Raw genomic sequence first — 21,005 nt, 5'->3', positions numbered from 1 at the left:
GACGTTAGCAAATTTCGCTTTGTGTCGTGAAGTTCCAATAATGTCTATGGTCCGGCATTTTGAATCAGCATTAGCTCGAAATAAAATATCCATCAGTCATTCTTAAGCGTCATACTTGCTAGGCGTGATCCGTATACGTGCTAAAAGCGTGTGGTAAAGCATAGACAACTTGGAAAATATGCGTCAGTACTCCTTTAATCTAGCCCTGCTTACAGCGTAGTTTTTGATGATGGCTCAGTAAACTAATTTTCTGCAGCAAAATAAGTTTAGTAGATTAATTAAGAGTGTCGAAGTTGTGAAAAAAAATTATTGCTTCTATGTCTGGTTTCCACCCCTTGTGCCGATCAATCTCGTGCAGATCATCTTCGGTGTGCGCTCGTTGCGTAAGACGGCATGCAAACTGCAAGAGCAAACCTGAGCCCGTATTCACAAAATAAGGTGAAAATACATTTTCCAGAGGATTGTTCATACGAGAAACATCGCGTCAACCCTGGTGCTGGACGCATAATTAGCGAAGGTGGCAAGCCAATGGCAAATAACGCTCACGAACGAAGAGATTTTTGAATTCGGCCACTGGTCATGTGTTTGTTTCTATGTTTCTGGTGCGTTCGCATAGAAAAACACCGAGTTCATAAACAGGTTTAATGACTGAATAAGATACATAATGAGCATCTAGCTTTGCGCTCGACGCCTTGTTCGCTGCCCTAGTTACCATGCAGGGGAGTGCTTGGAGAGGAAATGTCGCTCGAGTGTATGGTGACGCCATATATGGATGTAGATCATGCAACAGCGTCCTGTGATAGAAATTTAGTGTTAGACAAAAGTAAAGTCATTGAGTCTCTGTGGTAGACTTGTCACCTGCCTTAGACGCAAAGGAGTTTACCAGGTACGCTGGCTGCTGCGACCCGTATGCTGCCGGGAGTGTTGTGGCCATCTGCGCATACTGCTACGCGCACTCGTTGCTAGGGTCGCTTGGGTGTCTCGGACTGCTGGCTACACCTACGAGGACTGACGTCACTAAAGCATCTTTTTGGTGGGTCTCGAATGTGCACTCTGTTGCACCTCAAAACACTGTCACCTACTCCCACCTTATATGATCTAAAACCACACTGTTTTACCACGGTCCCCTTTGGCCACGTTCTATTCGAGTAGGCGGATGCTGTGACACTTTGATATTCCTTCAATGCATTCAGATTACTTGAACGTCTGTCGCGGTGGATCTTCATGGTGCGTTTCCTGCGGTCCAAAAGGAGCTTTGCATTCATGGCCTTTGGTTCCGAAAGTGTAGCTATCGTGGGAAACAGTTCCCGCGTTCTTCTGTCCGTAAGGAATTACGTAGTACTGGCAGGTGTGTTGCAAAGCTGTGTTGCGGCGATTGAGAAAGACAAGTTGTGCCTAACCAGTTCTGTCCTCGGCCTTCCTGAAAAGCGATTTAACAGGACTCACCGCTGATTCAGCCTAACCATTCGATGTGGGGTAACGTTGACTTTAGATAGAATGTTCGAAATTTCATTATGTACCAAAATTATTCAAGGCTTCAAAGGAAATATAGGGGCCATTGTCGGTGACAAGAACTGCAGTTACGCCGTGTCTCGCAAAATGTGCTTTCAACTTGCGAGTGACACAGGCAGTAAGGGAGCGAACGGGTCGACCTGCCAAAAATTGCTGTAGTCCGCTGTCATTAGAAAATTACTGCCTTTGTGGTCTAGTATGTTACATCCTACCCGTTCCGGGGGTAAATTCGGTCGCGGATAACGTTTCAGCGTCTCTAGTTGCTGTGTTGTTGCACCTTTTTGACACACTTCACATGATTCGACATTATCTTTGATCTCGGCATTCATGCCAGTATATAAGCAATCTCGCGCACGTCGTGTTGTACTCTCAGTGCCCATGTCTTCACAACGTAGCTTCTCCTTCATGTCAACTCGGAATGCTTTTGGCATCACTATACGTTGGCCTTCGTTATATGAGGTCATTGTGTATCACAAGTTAACCCCTAAATGGAAGGTATGCTTTGGCTTCTGGAGGCAGTTGAGACTTCGTTTGTGGCCATCCTGACAAAATAATTTCTGCAGGGAGCCTTCCCTTATCGTTGCAGTGCGTATCTTTTCTATTGTTCCTTTGGGGATTGGTAGACGCTACACCAGATTTATGTCTTCAGCTTCCGCTTGGAATTGTTCGTTTAGTAGGAATGCTGGAGGCATGCTGTCTACCAGGAGTTTTACCAGCTCGGTGTTGGATGTCGATGTTGTAACGCTACGTTTGTAAGATCATCCCTTGCAGTATTTCGGCAATTGATCCAGTTACTTCTTTATGATGGTTTGCAGTGGCTTCTGTTTAGCCACTACAGTAGTGTGTCGTTAAAAAGTGTATCGACGAAACTTGCACAAGGAAAAGACGATAGCAAGCATCTCCTTAATACTTGAGTAGGCGTAAGTGCTTTGCTTACAAGCGCTCATGATTGATCATCTTGAAGGAGTGCAGCACCGATGTGACGTCCACTGACGCCGCACCGAACAACGTGTGGCTTCTGTGGGTCGTAGTACGCCAGTACTGGTGGCTTGATAACAAAGTTGTTTGCTTCCTGAAATGCCTTGGCATGCTCATCCCTCAAGTTCCTTGTTTCAGACTTCACCGTTAGTTTCCTAAGTGGCTTTGTTACATCTGATATTCTTGGTAGCAAACGTAGCAAACGTGCAATGTAGCTGGCCATACCACAGAAGCGCGGAATGCTATAGAGATCGTAGGGTGGTGGCATTTCCTGTTCCTCTTTACCTACTTTCCGAAAACAGGCAAATAGAGAGGCAAAGAGCAAAATCAGTTTTGAAGAAAGACTCAGGAACACGGACAAAAATAATTGACCGGCTAAAGTGCACTGGTATGTGTACATAAAAAGCGTGGACATAGAATAGAGGAAGAGCTCAAGAAAGTTGGGAACCAAGTACAGGGCAATCTAAAGTATAGACAGACAACCAGGGATAACCTGTCAGAAAGCGAAAGAAACAGAGACAGCGATTTGGATGCAACGAATGGAAACGAAAAAGACTATGGAAATTTACAAGAATGAAAAAAGAGGAAATTAGAAGGGGAAACCTGCAACGATAACACGAATGGAACTGCCTTGCTATTTGAGGCTCGAGCTGGATGCCCAAGGACAAAGACATACCGGAGCAAATATTCGCAATTAGATAACGCACATGTCTTCTGCGGCAAAAATCCGGAGACCTCTCGGCACATCCTAATGGGATGCGAAGGGATTCATCCAGCGAGACCAGTGCGTAACGTACAATTTCCAAAAGTCATGGATGTAAAGTAGATGGAAGCATCGACCGGTCAGCAGTCGAGACAAGCAAGCGACGTTTAGAGTATTAGCCGAAAAAAAGCAGAGACTGATACGCTGGTACTACCAGATCCATTACAGGCATAGACAGCGGTACAATTTATATTGAGGCTATTAAATAGATCTGTACAAAAAGGCGAGAAGGAAAGGCGTTGATAGCATACCTGAGTAACTCAAGCAGGCTAAGGGTTGATTTGTCCCGCCCCGTTTCAATGGTGGGTCCTAATAATAATAATAATAATAATAGTAATAATAATAATAATAATAATAATAATAATAATAATAATAATAATAATAATAATAATAATAATAATAATAATAATAATAATAATAATAATAATAATAATAATAATAATAATAATAATAATAATAATAATATTTATTGACACACATCCAAAAACAAAACAAAGAAACGGGCCTGTCTAAGTCTACAAGGACTTGTGTGACTAGGCCCGGCAGAGTCGGTACAGCGATGTGGTTATATATTTACATAAAAAGTGAAAAGGTAGACATATACATAAGAACACTTTTTTTCAACTTTGAGAAGAATGCTTGGTAGTATTACCCATTAACAGACAAAGTAAATAAAGAGAAACACATCAACAACTTAAGTAAAGATCAGGACTAAATTTCAACGTTTCATCAATAATTTCCTCAACTGTTTTTTCGAAGTTGCCAAGAAGAATTCATCGACCAAATCGTTAAATATTTTTGGGGTGTATACACTTCTTCTCGCTTCACCATACTTAGTAGTGGAATAGGGTACCTTAAAACGTTTTTTATTTCTTAACAAACGAGGTGTATCGTATGCCTCTTTGAATTCATCGCTCCAATTATGCCGCATAATAACAGTTCTGGTAAATAAATCCTCCAATGTGCAAAATCCTAATTCCTGAAAAATATGATTGTCGTTAAGTGTAGTACCATAAGCCACATTTCTTAATATATTTTTTAGTAGTTTATCAATCCGATTTTTCCAGTGCTCTGTACAAAAGGCGAAGATCGTTATTCCATACCTCAGCACACTGTACGCTAGTGCATGCACTATCATTTTCTTGACTGGTAGAGGTACTAAACCCTTTATGTTGAAAAGTAAATATGCAACACTACGTAGTTTGCCACACAAAAACACCATGTGATGTTGCCAAGACATGCCGCTGTTGAACGTTATACCCAGGTATTTGAATGTCTCCACATATTCTATAGCAGTACATTTACATGAAATACAATGTTCATTATGCAGAAATATTGGCAAGTTCATTTTTTGAGTTTTTAATGGACTACGAAAGCACATGATTTTGCTTTTCTTAGCATTGATATAAACACAGTTTTCTTCAAACCATTGCATAGCCTTATGGACTGCATTTTGTAGGGCGCTAATTGCTTCTTCATAATGCATATGACGAGTGAGTAGAACTGTATCATCTGCATATTGATACACAGTGGCTTTTGTAATTATCGTGGGAAAGTCGTTCATAAATAAATTGAATAAAAGAGGGGACAACACGGATCCCTGTGGAACACCAGCTGTAATATATTTTCTAGCGCTAAAAAATTCTTTACTGCCCATGACCACCTGTGATCTATCCTGTAAATAATTGCAAATAATATCAAAAAAGGGTCCCCTGAAACCCAAACGAAATAACTTTTCCAATAAAATATCGTGATTTACAGTTTCAAACGCTTTTGCTAAATCTAAAAACAAAGCACAACTATACAGGTTCTTATCTAGAGCAGAATATAATTCATCTGTGAACTCTTCTAACAGTGTAATAGTACCTCGCTCAGCAACAAATCCAAACTGTCTTGGTGTTAGGATTGAAAATTTCTTTAAAGGGAAGCTGAAAGGTTTTCCAGAAAAAATGAGTCAACATCTGTACATAATGGTTTTCAACCCTCCGAATTCGAATATCGTATCGAAATTGAGCGGAAGAAAGCGCAAATATATTTTATTTCGACAAAAGTGCAGCAGCGGACACGCCCAGCTCGCGCGTCTCGTTTCCGCCTGTGATTGGTCGGTGCGCCTCGTGACGTCAACTCTGCCGCTGCCGACCGCTGCCGCTACACATGAAGCGCGGTGCCAGGTAGTTTGGTGCTGTTTTTCTGAGACGGTAATGGCAAATTTAGAGAGACTGCGTTTTTCTGAGGAGTTCGGCGTTACTCCCTACATGTACGAGCCGATTGCGAAGAGCCGGCCTCTCGAAGAAGCAAACGATGCTGGTGCGAGCAGTGCTTTCGACGCGAACGAAAGCAGTCTTGGGATCTCCTCGTGTTGGAAATGCTCTTTGGTGAGTATGTTTTTTGCAAAGCGATCTAGTGATCTCGCCGATCTTTCGCCGATCTAGTGAGCTCGTTTCCGGTCAAACAACTGTAGTGTTGTGTTCCTGCATGCCTCCTCGTGGAACGTAAGCGGGGATGCGATCGTCGGCATTTGTGCGCTGTCCAAAGCTGTCGGCAATCTACAAAGACGGTTTAAACGCGTGAAAAGCTTCCCGGTTCATGCAGTACTTGTAGTGACCTTCATCTGTTGACTCCCACTCACGTTGACTACCACTCACGTTAATTACCACTCACGTTGACTACCACGCACCTTGACTACCACGCACCTTGACTACCACTCTACATATACGCAGACGCACCAACAAAGGAATGCAGGGTCGATCGAAGCAGATTACGATGTCACGCACGCAGAAACAAGCGCGGTCAGGCACGGTCGCGGACGCTGCGAAGGAACGAAGCAGAGTTGACGTCACAACACCGCGGTTTCCGGTCTCCGCTCCGCTCGCTCACTCAAAGGGGGGCGGAGCTACAGCGCAATTTCAACCGACGATTACGTCGCTCCTAATTGAAAAAAAACCCCAAATTTTACCTACATGGTTTATAAGGTTCCCGCATCCGTATATGAGCGTCTTATTGAATTCGACAGACTCTTCAGCTTCCCTTTAAGAAGGAAGTCATGCAATCAAACAGAAACTTTTCCAGTATTTGAGAGAGTATAGGCAAAACAGAAATAGGTCTATAGGTTTCAACTTCATCTTTTTTTCCTGCTTTATACAGTGGCTTAACAATCGCCGTTTTTAATGTCTCCGGAATTGATGCGGTGCTAATAATAATAATAATAATAATAATAATAATAATAATAATAATAATAATAATAATAATAATAATAATAATAATAATAATAATAATAATAATAATAATAATAATAATAATAATAATAATAACATTAATAATAATAATAATAATAATAATAGTCGTCGTCGTCGTCGTCGTCGTCGTCCTGAGAGCTCCGGCCTACACGCAGGCCGTCATAGTAGGCAGACTGCGTGAAATCTCAACGTAGCGCATTGCGTCTCTTCTCACGTGTTGCGGAAGATATTCACAGTATATATTCTCGGCAACTTTCCAGCTCTGCCTCGAACATGTTGAAGTCTCCACCATCTACTTCATTAGTGCCTTTACTTTTCACAGTACTTTTCTATGATCTTATGCGTTGATTTTGTAGCACTTATGCATAGTAACTTGTTTTTCTAAAATGATGTGTGAGTTGACAGACCATTCGTTGTCTCTGAACTTATGTTAATTATTGTTGCCTTTGTTGCAGGTTCTGTGAAACTGTAAGTACTCTCTCTTTCGGAACGAAGCAGGTACAGCGGAAATGCAGTTATATAGTGTATTTGTTGAGAGGGCAATTGTATGGACACTCCAGGCGATTTTGCGCTGAAATGTCCGCCACGCTGTTCTACTTTTTCTTTAATTATGGAGTTCTACGCGCCGGAACCACGACCTGATTATGAGGCACGCCGAAGTGGTGGACTGCGGATTACTTTTTACCAACTTGAGACTTTTAACGGGCCCCCAGTGCACTGGACACAGGCGTTTTCGCATCCCGCCCCCATCAAAATGCGGCCACCGAGGCCGGCATTTGATCCCGTGAACTCGTGCTTAGCAGCGCAGCACCACCACTGCGGGTCGCCGTGTTGTTTTCAGGTTCGACGCCACGTGCGTGGCTCGCGCTGCGGGTTCTGCGAGTGCGAGAGTCACGGCGAGCCGAGAAAGCACGGTGCCTCGATGCGCTCGGCCGTGTGACGCAGAGGCCACGCTGCGCCGTGTTTCGGAGTGCGCGTCGCGGCGAAATGCTAAGGGAGCGGCAGCGCGGAACCTTCGTTTGGGTACAAGCACGCGCGCTCCCTTCTGCCGGCACTCCTGGTGAATGGCTCTGTCTCGCACTTCAGAAATTATCATTCCAGCGTTGCGGTCGCTCTTCATTTTTTACCTGAAACGTTTTTCACTTAACTAAAACCGCATGCAACGAAAAGTCGTTGTACCATTATAGCTTGTGTTTTGCAACATTACTACCCACGCTTATCATTTTGGTATCGTTGTGTAGCAGAAAGAAACTATTATTCGATCATACATCTGTCGGGTGCTGCACAGTGGGTGCCTTTGTTGCGTAACGCATGACGCAATCGGAGCTGGATTTAGCGTCTTGCTCGGTGGCGAGAGGCTGACGCACTACCGGCTTTCGCTCGGCAGTACGTTTGTCGATCCGATATGGAATGGCTCGAATTTGGAGAGCTCACTCCAGCCATAGCAAGTATAATCCCTCAGACTCAAACCTGTGCTTATAAGAGGTCATATAGCCTACTATGTGTGGAATTTGTTGCAGCAATATTACGCTCGTTTTGCTATGGGCCCTCGTGCATTCGACACGTATGTTCCAGAAATGGCGTGAAACAACTCAAATAGCAAGACAGAGGCATATCTAATGCCTTTGACAACTGCGGGACGTGTCCGTCTCCAATGGCGCGCAAACGCAGGTGATTGGGGAAGCGCGAAGGAGCCCAGCTATCTACGAGTGCGGTGGGCTCGAGCAGCGCTGGGCATTCTCGGATGCCACCAGTCTGGGGGTCACTTCTTTACCGTAGCACCCAAACACATACTGCAAAACGAACGGGTTCACTACGAATATAGAAAGACAACACGATTGCAGAATTAGACCATAAGACCCCCGCTAGCTGTAACAAAAGTTAGGCAGTAAGCTATATAATGCGTGAATACTTGTGCATTTGCTTGCGTCAGATTTGTAACCTAGTGTCAATACACCATCTGCAGCCCGCACAAGTTGTTTCACGCAATCCATTGCGACTGTGTCCTTAATACAGCCTACGCGACTTTTTTCACAATATTTTGTTCGGATTCATGATAACACGTGTTTATTTAGCAAGCGAATGTTTATTGAAACTTATACTGCACATAGAAGTACGAGCCTTACTTCGTGTTTGTCAGTCAGTACGGAAGGTGGCAAGCGAATGAAGTCTACGGAACTGAGGTGACTGGGGGGGGGGGGGTTCAGCGGGATCCAGAGCAGGCAGGTCAAGGCGGAGAGTACTGTCTGAACAGTCTATGAGAACAGAATGCGCCGAGAGGAAGTCCAGGACAAGAATGATGTCGTGGGGATAGTGGGCGATGAGAATAAAGAGAAGGATAGTGAAGCGATTGGAAAAGGAGACGCGGGCGGCACACATACCAATTACGGGACCTGTTCCGCCGTCGGCGACACGGACAATAGGCGTCATGGCGGGTGTTATTTTCTTCTTCAGGCAATTATGAAAATCCACGCTCATGACAGATAAATGCGCACTAGTGTCAATAAGAGCAAGCACAGGAGAGCCATCGACTTGCTCTTCAAGAAGGTTCACATGAGTGGGCAGCATCACTAGAGAATGTGGCGCCATAGGGAGCAATGCAGCGTCACCTTGACGCACTGCATCATCTAGTTTTCCACCTTGGAGCGTCCGTAGAGAGTCGACGAATACGAGCGACGGGGCTGCGGCGAGCGAGATTGTCGGCGTTGAGGCGAAGGCGACCGTGAATAGGGATGGGTCGGTGCAGGAGATTCAGTGGCGGCATTATCGGAGCGTACGGTACAAGGACGAGAAGGGCCGCTTGGGCGAGAGTAGTCAGTATAGGTGATCGGTATCGTGGAGCTCGCGCCACTGCGAAAGTGGCGAGAAATGTGCTCGATTCGACGGCAGTGAAAACAAATGGGCTTGACGTCAGCAGTGCATCATTCAGGCGGTTTACGGAAACGTGGTCGTTAATAAGATGGGACGGGGTGGGATTGAAGAATCTCAGCGGGCGGCCGGGCAGACGCCGCGAAGGCCCATGTTGGCGAACTCGTGGCGGACAACTGCCGGAATCAGGGAAACCATGACTGCAGGTGCGTTGGAGGAATTGGATTCAAAGGCAGCTGGACAGGCGGCCTCAACCTCTCGCCGGACGATCAGGGTTACATCTCCAGAGTTGCTGGGACGGTGAGCGTCTGCACAGGGATATGTTGCCGCAGTGTTTGGTAGAGGGGCAAACTGGTGGTCAACTCGTCGGCTTTTTGCGAGTTCGAGGTGCCGGCATTCTTGATAACTGCATCCACCGTCGTCACGGTGTTGAAGAGGAGCAAGTTGAAGGCGTCACCGGCGATACCTTTGAGAATGTGAAAAAGCATGTTTTGCTCAGTCATGTGCGTGCCAACTTTGCGGCACAGAGCCAAGACGTCTTGAATGTACGTGACCTAAGGCTTTGTTTACGTGTGCGCGCGGCTGGATAACGCCTTCTTCACGGCAAGTCGGTGACCGTAAGGGTTGCAGATCAAGTCTCGCCACTTTTGTTTGAGCGCATCCGAACTGGTGAGCTCATCTTTGTGCGTCCTAAACCATATTCGAGGTGTGCCACCGAGATGAAATACTATGGTATATGTTGCAGAGCATTACAGTAGGGTCCCACCGCTTATTAGTGCTGTCGCATTCGTACAGGCTGATCAAGTCCTCGACATCTTCCCCGTCGTTACTCGAGAATGCCCCAGGATCACGCGGAAGGGAGTGTGCAATGGGAGTAGTCAAAGCTGCAGGTGTCAGAGGCGATTCAGTCGAGCTGTCGTCTCCGGGAGCCATGACGGAAGGCTCGACGTACTGTCCACTGCGAAGCTCCGCAACGAGTACAGGAAACGTCCGCATCCACCAGATATGTTACGTGGAAAGACGCAGACGAGAAGCTATATACAAGAATATTTACCAGTGAATACACTGCACTTGGGCAAAAGACAACAGCCTGCGCTATCCTCTAATCGTCGTCGTCATCCTCTTTACACCGCTGGCCTCCTAATCATCGTTACCGGTCTATAGCAATACAATACCTTGAGACTGACCTGTTTGTTGTTGCTTAGCAAGCAACAAGCTTAGCAACTGCTTCGTCGTGTATTTACAGGTTAGTTCTACATTTCAGAACTTTTCCGCTAGTCCTTCCTGCCGCCGCTGCTGCCAGGAAGTGTCAGTGTTTTCCATTTGCAGAGAGCAATTACCATGACGCGTGACGTTTGCCTTTCATATAAGAAGACAATCGGCAATGACTGTAATAGGATTACTTGTTCCGAATGCGATTACATTTATCACGCAGGAAAATGTTCTGGTACAAATGAAACATTCTTTAAAGGAAAGAATGAAGCTGCTCGAAGGACGTAGAAGTGCCCGGCATGCTGCTCAGCAAAGTCAAGGGATAGCTCAGCAGCTGCGAACACCACGACAGACGAGAACGAAATTCAGGGTCCTACCGCACAGACAGGTAGCTCCAATAGTCAGAGTGTGAATGCACTTACCTCCAGACTGAATGACATAACTATACGTCTGGACCGTCTTGCGCAATTACCAAACCAGGTCATTGGCATGGAAGAAAGTATGAAGCTTATGAATTCCAGCTTTGAATCTCTTCTCAGCAAATGTGATGAAATAGTGAAGGAAAACGCAACCTTGCGCGAAAGTAACGAGAATCTGAAGCGACAAAATCAAGAGCTCTTAAGCCGTGTGATGACCTGGAGCAATATTCAAGGGGCAACAACATCGAAATCAAGGGTGTATCTATGACGCGAAATGAGAACTGTGAATTACTAGTCCAGAAGATAGGAGAGCAAATTAGTTACCCCATTGATACCAAAGATATCGATGTTTGCCATCGTGTATCTCTTGCGCACAATACCACTGAAAAAAACATAATCGTTCGTTTTGCTTCAAGGAAAGTCCGAAATTAATTTTATCAGCGAGAGAAAAAAGCGCGGCTTTCCACGGATGCGCTGGCCTTTTCTTCCGTCAGAAAACAAGCAATCTACGTAAATGAGCATCTCGCACGTGAAAACAAGAAATTGTTGGCTGAGGCACTGAAGCGAAAAAGGGAAAAGAAGTGGATGTTTGTTTGGACAGATCAAGGTCAAATCAAAGCACGGAAAGCAACTGATAGCCCTGTTGTACGTGTTACTTGTGAGGCTGATCTTAGTCGTATCAGCTAGCTCGCAAATCACAGACATCATGGCGTACATGTCAGTAGACGATTTCAATCAAAAGACAGTTTTTGAAAACGTGCTGCTGGGTGCACACTTCAATGCGCGCAGTTTACGGAAAAACCAGGACCAAATCCGTAATTTTATTAGCCTATTTAGCAAGAAGTTCTCCTTTGTTGGCATATCAGAGACATGGTTGACGGAAAATGAAGTCGGACTTCACAATAAACCTGGTTACAAGCTAGAAGCGAACTGCCGCGCAACCTACAACCAATCTGGCATCGCCCATGGTGGTGCTGCCCTGTACTAGACGATAGCATTACGTACAGGAGACGACACGATACTGAATTTAAAACACCTCATTGTGAATCAGTATGGATTGAAGTGGATAAAAGTCATTTGCAGCCGTCACAGAACCTTATTGTGGGCGTTATATATAGGTCGCCGTCTGCATCCTATCACGGCTTTTGCGATGACCTTGACTCTATATTTAATGCGTTCTTGAGTTCTAATGCTCCTGTGGTAATAATGGGTGATGTTAATATTGATGTAAGTGACATTGATTCTTCTTCTTGTTATGAATATGTGTCTTGTTTTACTAGTTATGGTTACTCATTGCTTGTAGACAAACCAACGCGTGTAACAGAACACAGTAGTACACTTATAGACCACGTGTTGTCTAACACTCCTGTTTGCAAATATGCGGAAGTTCTAGATGTTAGTATTACTGATCACTACCCTGTACTTCTTGTAATGTCAAACTGCCTGAACTCAAGCAAGAAGTGTTTTACGCGGACATTATTTAACGCTGACGTATTTGCAAATAATGTATGCGCAATTGATTGGTCACGTACATATTCTTCGAAAAATTCTAAGAATAGTTACGACATGTTTTTAGACACGTTTACTGAGGCGATCGCCACCGCCTCCACCACTTACTTTGTGCACAATAGACATGCGATCCCGCGAGATCCTTGGGTAACGGGCGCGCTCTTGCGTTCTATTAAAACGAAATATAACATGTATAGGAAATTAAAAAGGCAACCTTATAACACTTCCTTGAAGGAAAGATACTCTGCGTATTCGCAATCTCTTAATAGAACAGTTTATGCAGCAAAGAAAGCTTATTTTAGCAATAGCATTCAACAGAACAGGAAGGATTCGAAAAAAAACTGGTCCCTTCTCAACCAGTTTCTAGGGCGAGACATAAAACCACATCCCCCAGAAAAAATAATATACAATGATATTGTGTACACTACACCGGAAGGTATCTTTAATGCTTTCAGTGCCTATTTTTCATCCAACATTAACTCAACTGGTAGGGATTTTGATGCAACGTACATTCCACGTACAAATGCTTCTTTTTACCTTTACCCTACAGATGAGCTTGAGGTGGCTTCAGTTATTTCTAATTTGCGAAACACAGCCTCTGGAATTGACAATGTTTCGGCGCATGTCGTTAAACTTGTAACTGACATCGTGTCACCAGTTCTCGCGCATATCGTCATTACTATATTCGTCACGGATGTGTTTCCAGAACGGATGAAAATTGCCAAGGTGCTGCCACTGTACAAGTCAAAGGACAAGCATAGAATAGAAAACTACTGTCCAATTTCAGTGCTACCGTTCTTCAGCAAAATAACCGAAAAAATATTCGCGAGGCGCTTTAATGACTACCTGCACAAGCACAACATTCTTTCTCGGCACCAATTTGGTTTTAGAAACGACCTTTCCACACAAACTGCAGTCTCAACATTTACAGACTTAATTAGAAAGTCAATAGACAGTGGTTATCTGGTCGCGGGATTGTTCATAGATTTTGCGAAGGCTTTCGATTCCCTCAATCATTTTATATTCAGCGATAAATTGCTTCGTTACGGAATTAATGGAATACCTTTGACGTTAATTCGCAGTTACTTAGAAAATCGTCAACAAATTGTTCATCTAGGTGATTTTCAGTCCAACAGCACCGTTATTAACCTTGGCGTTCCCCAGGGATCCGTACTTGGACCTTTATTTTTTTTACTCTATATAAATGACCTGCCTTCGCAGCTTGTGTGTGCTACCCTTGTACTCTATGCAGACGATACTAACCTTATTATAGCAGATTATGAAGAATGCAACTTAATTAATAAACTTAACTCTGAAATACAAATTTTGCACCGTTGGTGTACAATGAATGCCCTTCACCTTAACCCAACTAAGACAGTTTTTATTTTATTTCACTCTGAAAAAAGGAAACCGGCTATTCATTCAGATGTCGTTTACAATAACCATCCGATAAAACAATCTAGTGAGACAAAATTTCTTGGTGTTATTATCGATAACAATTTAAAATTCCGCCTTCATGTGCGTTCCGTAGTTCAAAAGGCTTCATATGGCTTGCATGTGCTGTCGAAATGTCGAAACTATTTCCCTCCCCACATACTTATCAATCTTTACTACGCATTTTTTCACTCTCACATTAATTACTGCTTAGCGATCTGGGGTTGCACATACAAAACTCATCTGTCACCGGTGTTTAAACTTCAAAAAAGAGCTCTTCGCATTCTAGCACCCAAAATTAGGGATATTAAGAGAGAATAATTATTTAAAACCGTCAACATCCTCAACATTTACGATTTGACAACATACAACATCACCTCCGTCATGCATCAAATAGTTCATGAAAAATTGGCCTTGACAACAGTCTCGCTCCATCCCTCACTTCGCCATGTTGGAAACACATCTCGCTGTCGTTTTTTATTGCCTAAGGTAAATACTAATTACGGTCGCTCTACACTACAGTTTACAGGTACCTCAGTTTGGAATAAGCTTGATAGTGACCTAACCACTCTAAGAACATTGCATACATTTCTTAAACGATTAAAACTCTCACTTATTAACAATGCGTAACACTGCGCATGCTTGCACATGCCCTCACTTTTTTTTTCCTGTGCCGATGTTTTCGATGACGTAACAAAGAAAATTGTTAGAAAAATGTATCTCATTTGTGAAATGTTCCCTACTACTGTATTTTCTTGTTTTACTTATTCAGCTATTTAGGTTTTACGTGATTTTGCAGTATAAAAGCAAACAGCTGCCATAGAAGTGTTTTTTTCCTGATAACAATCGGTAGGGACCCTTTAACAAATTTGTTGGGTCCCAAAAGTGTGTACTTTGGAATTGTATACGTTCATTATGTTATATAAACTTTCAAACTTTCAATGTGGCAGTTGCGCTGTGGCATTGCGATGGCAGTGAAATGAAAAAAAAAAGAAAGAAAAACAAAGAACGTCCTCGTACCGTGCCGTGGGTGCACGTTAAAACCCAGGCACGCCATAGTGACTTTCATAATGAGACGGTGCTTTTGGCACGTAAAACCACAGATAAAAAAATCTTGATATCACTGTGAATGCTTCGCCCTCTGCGGGCAAACCTGAGAATTTATTTTCGGCGTGAACTCTCTTCGCAGCGACAACACACACACACACACACACACACACACACACACACACAAACACACACACACACACACACACACACACACACACACACACACACACGCACACGCACACGCACACGCACACGCACACGCACACGCACACACACACACACACACACGCACGCACGCACGCACGCACGCACGCACGCACGCACGCACACACACACACACACGCACACACACACACACACACAGAAAAACATACTTTACACCACCGAAATATGGGGCAAGACATAATTAAGACAATGGTTGTGGATTGACTTTGCGCAGTGTAAGATATTTCATGTAATGAGAGGACCTAAGTACCGTGCACAGTTTACTTGACGTGCGCGTTGTCTTTCGATCAATGTTGCGTGCATGAAAAAATGCGTTCCGACCCGCTGTGGTGGCTCAGTAGTTGGCATCGTCTGGCGTTCGATCACCACAAGGACAGATTTCGTTTTCCGTTCAGGTATTGAAGATATTGCGTGAACCCTTTGTGTGTGCATAACGCGTCCGTGTGTGCGTAACACGTGACGCATCGTTTAGTGTGTAGGTAGCCCTTCGTGTACGTTTCGACGGACGTATTAGTCCAAGAAACAACAATCATGACGAAGAGAAGTCCGCTTGTCAGAACATTGGTCCCAGCGACATTACCCGTTCTACCATGTCGACTGCCTCAAGCATCCACCTTATCGTGAATTTCTGGCTTGCTTTTGCGTACACATATAGCACTGAAATGAGAATGAAGAATGAGTTGGTAATAAAAATACAGTTTAGAAGAAATTTACGGGTAGCAGCTTTCGTGTCGCTGTGGTCGCGCATGGTTGTTGCAGATTCAGCAATAAGACGATCGACAAGAGGCTGACAAATGGTGTGATGGTTGGAGCATGGACTCTGCACGACAGGATGCAGTGTAAAGCTGTGGGGGAGGCGGGAAGGTGGGAGCTACTTTATTTATAGGAACTTCACGTTTATTTACAGAGCTTTAAGGGAATCCTATATCGTCGGTCGTAGTATACAAGTCCGTGCACAAACGAGAATATTTTGGGTACGCAAGTCGTCATGACTATACGAACACTCAATGATTTTAATAGTCGAGTTACTTTTCACATTCTTGTGGGATCGAATCACCAGGTCACGGCGGCCGCATTTCGATGGGGGCGAAATGCGAAAACACCCGCGTAGTTAGATTTAGGTGCACGTTAAGAAACCTCAGGTGGTCAAAATTTCCGGACTCCTCCATACGGCGTGCCTCATAACCAGAAAGTGCTTTTGGCACGTAAAACCCCACAATTTAATTTATTTTTTTAACTTTTGACCTTCAATTTCCCGTACTCGTGTTTTTGTGATAAGCAAACCTTCCGCACATCTTGAGAGACGTAATTGCGCACTCGCGACGCGCATATGCCATCAGGAGATAGACAGGCGTGGTGCTAATGACGATTGGCTAATGTCCGTTGTAAGGTTGCTATAGCCTATATTCACTAAGTGAGCAAGCGAATAATCCCTTAGGCACAAAGGAAAACGGAACTTTCAACAAAAGTTACTTGCACGGCTTTCTGCGGTGAGCCCCGGTTAGCGCCAGAATCGGCCAATCAGCGCGGTAAAAGATAAGAAAAGGATTTCAATAAAATGAATCGCTACAGTGTAGGGCCCCTATGCCATTGGGGCCTTACACTGTAACACGGTCCTACTAAACCATTGGGGCCGTGTGCCGTAACGATCCACTTGGTTTTTCATTCTTATAGCCCGTTGTCATCGGCTCAGGCGTGGCTCGGAGGCCATTGTGCTGAAATTATCAATTTTATCGATTATTTGAGGCTATGTATTATAAAAAAAACAATGGAAAATGAAATGGAACGCTGCAAAATATGGTCCCTGAATTCATTTTCTGTCCTACCAGTGTCGATTGTTGAAAGTCAACCGCGCGCACACACATGCTTTAATGCGGCAGAGTCTAAATACTGAGATGCAATAAAAATTAAAATAAAAAAGGCTGAACTGCCAACTCCCATATCCATTTGATTCCAGTTATAAGAGCTAATTCCAACTAGAAAACGTGAAGTTCATTTTATGTCCAGTTAAAAACTACCATCTCGATTTTTTTTTTCAGCTGAATATTGAAATACTCAAGCAGGAAGTGCTGGGAATCCTTGTGCTGCGCGTTCACTTACTAAGGTGTATCACGTAGCCAAACAGCCACCCTGCGCAATGAATTATTTCCCAATTATAACAGCGAGACAGGCTCATCTAATTAAATTGCAGGCGCGGGCTATAATAGTTATGTATAATTCTGAATTTCTAAACGTGAGCGCCAAGCTTTACTCTGGATTTTGTAGTTAACAATGACAAATGTGTAAATATCGCGCCGATTTGAACCTTGTGATTGGTTTTGACGATTGCCGATCATGATCGCCGCACACGCCATGTAATTGCAATGTTCCCTTGCTTCCTTAGCAAAAGTTTTTCTGGTTAAAAGTTATGTGCCTTTATTCTTTCCGTATGGCAGTGTTTATGCTCATTCAGCGTTGTTCAACGATGACACCGGTTTAGTTACAACCACGTGAAAACAATAGTGAATGACGCCAAGGAAGACATAAGGTAAATAACTACGCAGGTTATAGTAAATTTAGAAAAAAAATAATTAAAGAACAGAAACTGGACAAAAGGAGGCTTGCCGCAGGTGGAAACCGAACCCGCAATTGCTGCCGGGCACGTGCTATGATTTCAACAGTATAAGTTTCATTTCCATATTATTTTTTATTTCTATACACTCGAATGCTTCGGTTTGGTTTCATGGCTTCATTTTATGTTGGTATCACGTGATGATAGCAACTTTGCAAAATGAAACCCGTCATTCTCCTCAACCAGGACTGTGTTTTATTCGCCCAGAGCAGCTCTGGCATAACAGTTATATGTTTTCCTCTGAAAGGTAAGTGAAGGTGCGGCTGCGAGCGAGCATCTATGACGAATCTATGACGAATGCCTAGCAACGCGAGGCAGGTATACCTCAACAGATGTTGGCAATATTTCGGTAATGAAGTAACGGCGTTCACGTATCGTTGAATAACTCCAACAGAATAACAGCAACAGTGCCGTTGAGTAACAACTCTCGAGTAACAGTGAGAACTCGTCCCGGAGATTTCTCGTGATATTTGGGCAGGCCGACGCCATGGGACCGGAAGTCCACCTTGACAACCTTGGGCTTCTTCGGAGGCGTCGTCCTGTTCGCCGTGGTCGCCGTTGTCCTCCTGAGCCAGATTGGTGAGTCTTCGTCGCTGGCTGTGGCCACGTTCGTTCGAAACATTCGGTGGTTTCATTCTTGAGTGGGGTGACTCTATTTGGGACCGGATGTGGGGAGGGGTACGCGCTGACGCAATCGAAACTGTCATGTTGTTATACATCGAGCACGGTCGGCTAATCTCCACCAACACATTGAAAGCTATGAACTGGCGTATGGCGTACAGGACGTTATGTGAATGCTCTCTACTGGCCGTGAATTATTTCATTCATGTTATTTCCTATGTACCGGCAATAAGTTCAGCTGAAAGTCGGGGTCGTGCTCGCATTTTATTCCTTGTATGTCGCCTTGTGCTCAAGCTGAGATACAAACTAGGAATGTGTCATCAGATTATTATATTACCTCATATTACTATTTATTACCTCAAAAATGCTCGCGCTGCTTTTGTGTACCTTTGGCGCCTTTACTTCTTGGTGGCGACGTTGAATCAAATCTCGGTCCCATGACCAAGGCACAATAATAATAATATTTGGGGTTTTACGTGCCAAAACCACTTTCTGATTATGAGGCACGCCGTAGTGGAGGACTCCGGAAATTTTGACCACCTGGGGTTCTTTAACGTGCACCTAAATCTAAGCACACGGGTGTTTTCGCATTTCGCCCCCATCGAAATGCGGCCGCCGTGGCCGGGATTCGATCCCGCGACCTCGTGCTCAGCAGCCCAACACCATAGCCACTGAGCAACCATGGCGGGTGACCAAGGCACAGGAGGACATGTTAGACAATTCGACTCTTGTGGTCCAACGCTTGGAAACTAGCAACACTACAGTCTTGGAATCATTAAACAAGATCCTTAATATTCATATTAGCCTCAGCCATGACTTGGATTCGCTAACAAAGCGCGTTGTTGAATTAGAATCGAAAATCGAATTCGCGCCATCTGCACAGTCTCAGTTAACGCCTAATCTAGAATAAAATGCAAGACAAAATCAACGATCTGTAAAACCGGCCTAGACGATCAAATGCTCTTATTTTGGCGTTCCTGATACAGTCGAAGAAACTTGGGTGGCTTCGGAGCAGCTCGTGCACGAGTTTTGTTCTAATAAACCTGAAGTCTTGGTAACCTCGATCGCGAGAGCACATCGCTTGGGACGCTTTTCGACGAGTAAGGCGAGGCCAATCATTGCTTACATTTACGATGATAAATAAGTTGAATCTGTGATATAAAACGGCTCCAGGCTCAGAAACACAGGCTTCAGCATCGCTCGTGATTATTCCGAGGCCGTCCGAGTGAAGCGCCGTCCCCTGTGGCAGTGCGCAAGATCTGTAAGGAAGGACGGAGACTGCATTCGCCTCTTCTTTAATAAGGTTCACATTAATAACGATGCCTGTGTGTGGGAAAGTGAGGCTGGACGTGTAATTTGTATATTTCAGCGATCCACAGACGAATGACATGCTCCTGTTTTTATCTCAGATCAGACCCCCTCCCCCCCCCCCCCCCCAGTTTCCCATCCTTCTCAAATCTCAAAGTATAATACCGATAAAACAATTGTTTTCCTTTACACTAACATCGGAAGTGGCGTACCAAAGAATGCCGAAATATCTTCGCTAATCGACTCATGTTCCGCATCATTAATAACACTAACTGAAACATGGCTAACTGATGTTATAGCAGATAACGCAATTTTTGTCAGCGAAACACGTTTCATTATTTTTCGATGTGATAGATCAAACCGTAGAGGAGGCGGTGTACTCTTGTCAATAAAAGATTATTTGCTGACTGTGCCGGTAATGACTAGTTCATTTCTCGAATGTATATGTGTTTCTATAAAGTGTTGTTCTTTTGATATAATTATTGGAGCTATCTACCGCTCTTCTATTATGAATGATTACTTTTCTGCCGAATTTCATCGAGTTCTGTGTGAAATATGGTTTCCCAAACTATACTATACTTATATTCCGTGATTTTAATTTTCCTAGTATAAAGTGGTTCACACGATCCGGCACAGCTAATGAAAGGGAAGCTCATATGTCTCTTTAATCATGTCTTGATTTCTCACTATCGCAACTTATTACTGATCCCACGCGTCGCTCATCAAGCATCGCCAACATTATAGACCTAATATTAACTAATAGTCCTGTCATTTGTTCAGACATAATTCATTTAGAGCGCATTTCCAATCATGACGTAATAACAGGACGCATTTCAGGTTTCTTTAACGAAAAATTAAACAAATTCGATGTTACAACAGAGATAACTATGATTATATTAACCCTGAATTGGATTGTTTCTCTGCTGAATTCTTGAATGAGTATTCCTTACTAACCCTTAAACAAAATTCGAATTTGTTTAAATATACTTTTATTAACCTTATCAATGAATTTGTACCTCTCATGTCCATCAAATGTAACAGCGGCGTACTGCGGTTTAATTAGAATTTGTGCCGAATAAACAGTAAGAAAAAGCGATTTTATCGGCAGGCAGTACAAAATGCTCGTTTGAGCGCGTGGAAAAAGGACAGGAAATGTGACAAAGAGTATAAGTCACTCCTAAATTGCACTCGCCGTCTCTTTTTCAATCATGACTTGGTATCGCTGTTAACCAACAACCCTTGTATCGCTGTTAACCAAC

The sequence above is a fragment of the Dermacentor variabilis genome, chromosome 7, assembly GCF_050947875.1.
Source record: "Dermacentor variabilis isolate Ectoservices chromosome 7, ASM5094787v1, whole genome shotgun sequence".
NCBI classification, from domain to species: domain Eukaryota; kingdom Metazoa; phylum Arthropoda; class Arachnida; order Ixodida; family Ixodidae; genus Dermacentor; species Dermacentor variabilis.
Note: the sequence above shows the minus strand (reverse complement) of the source record.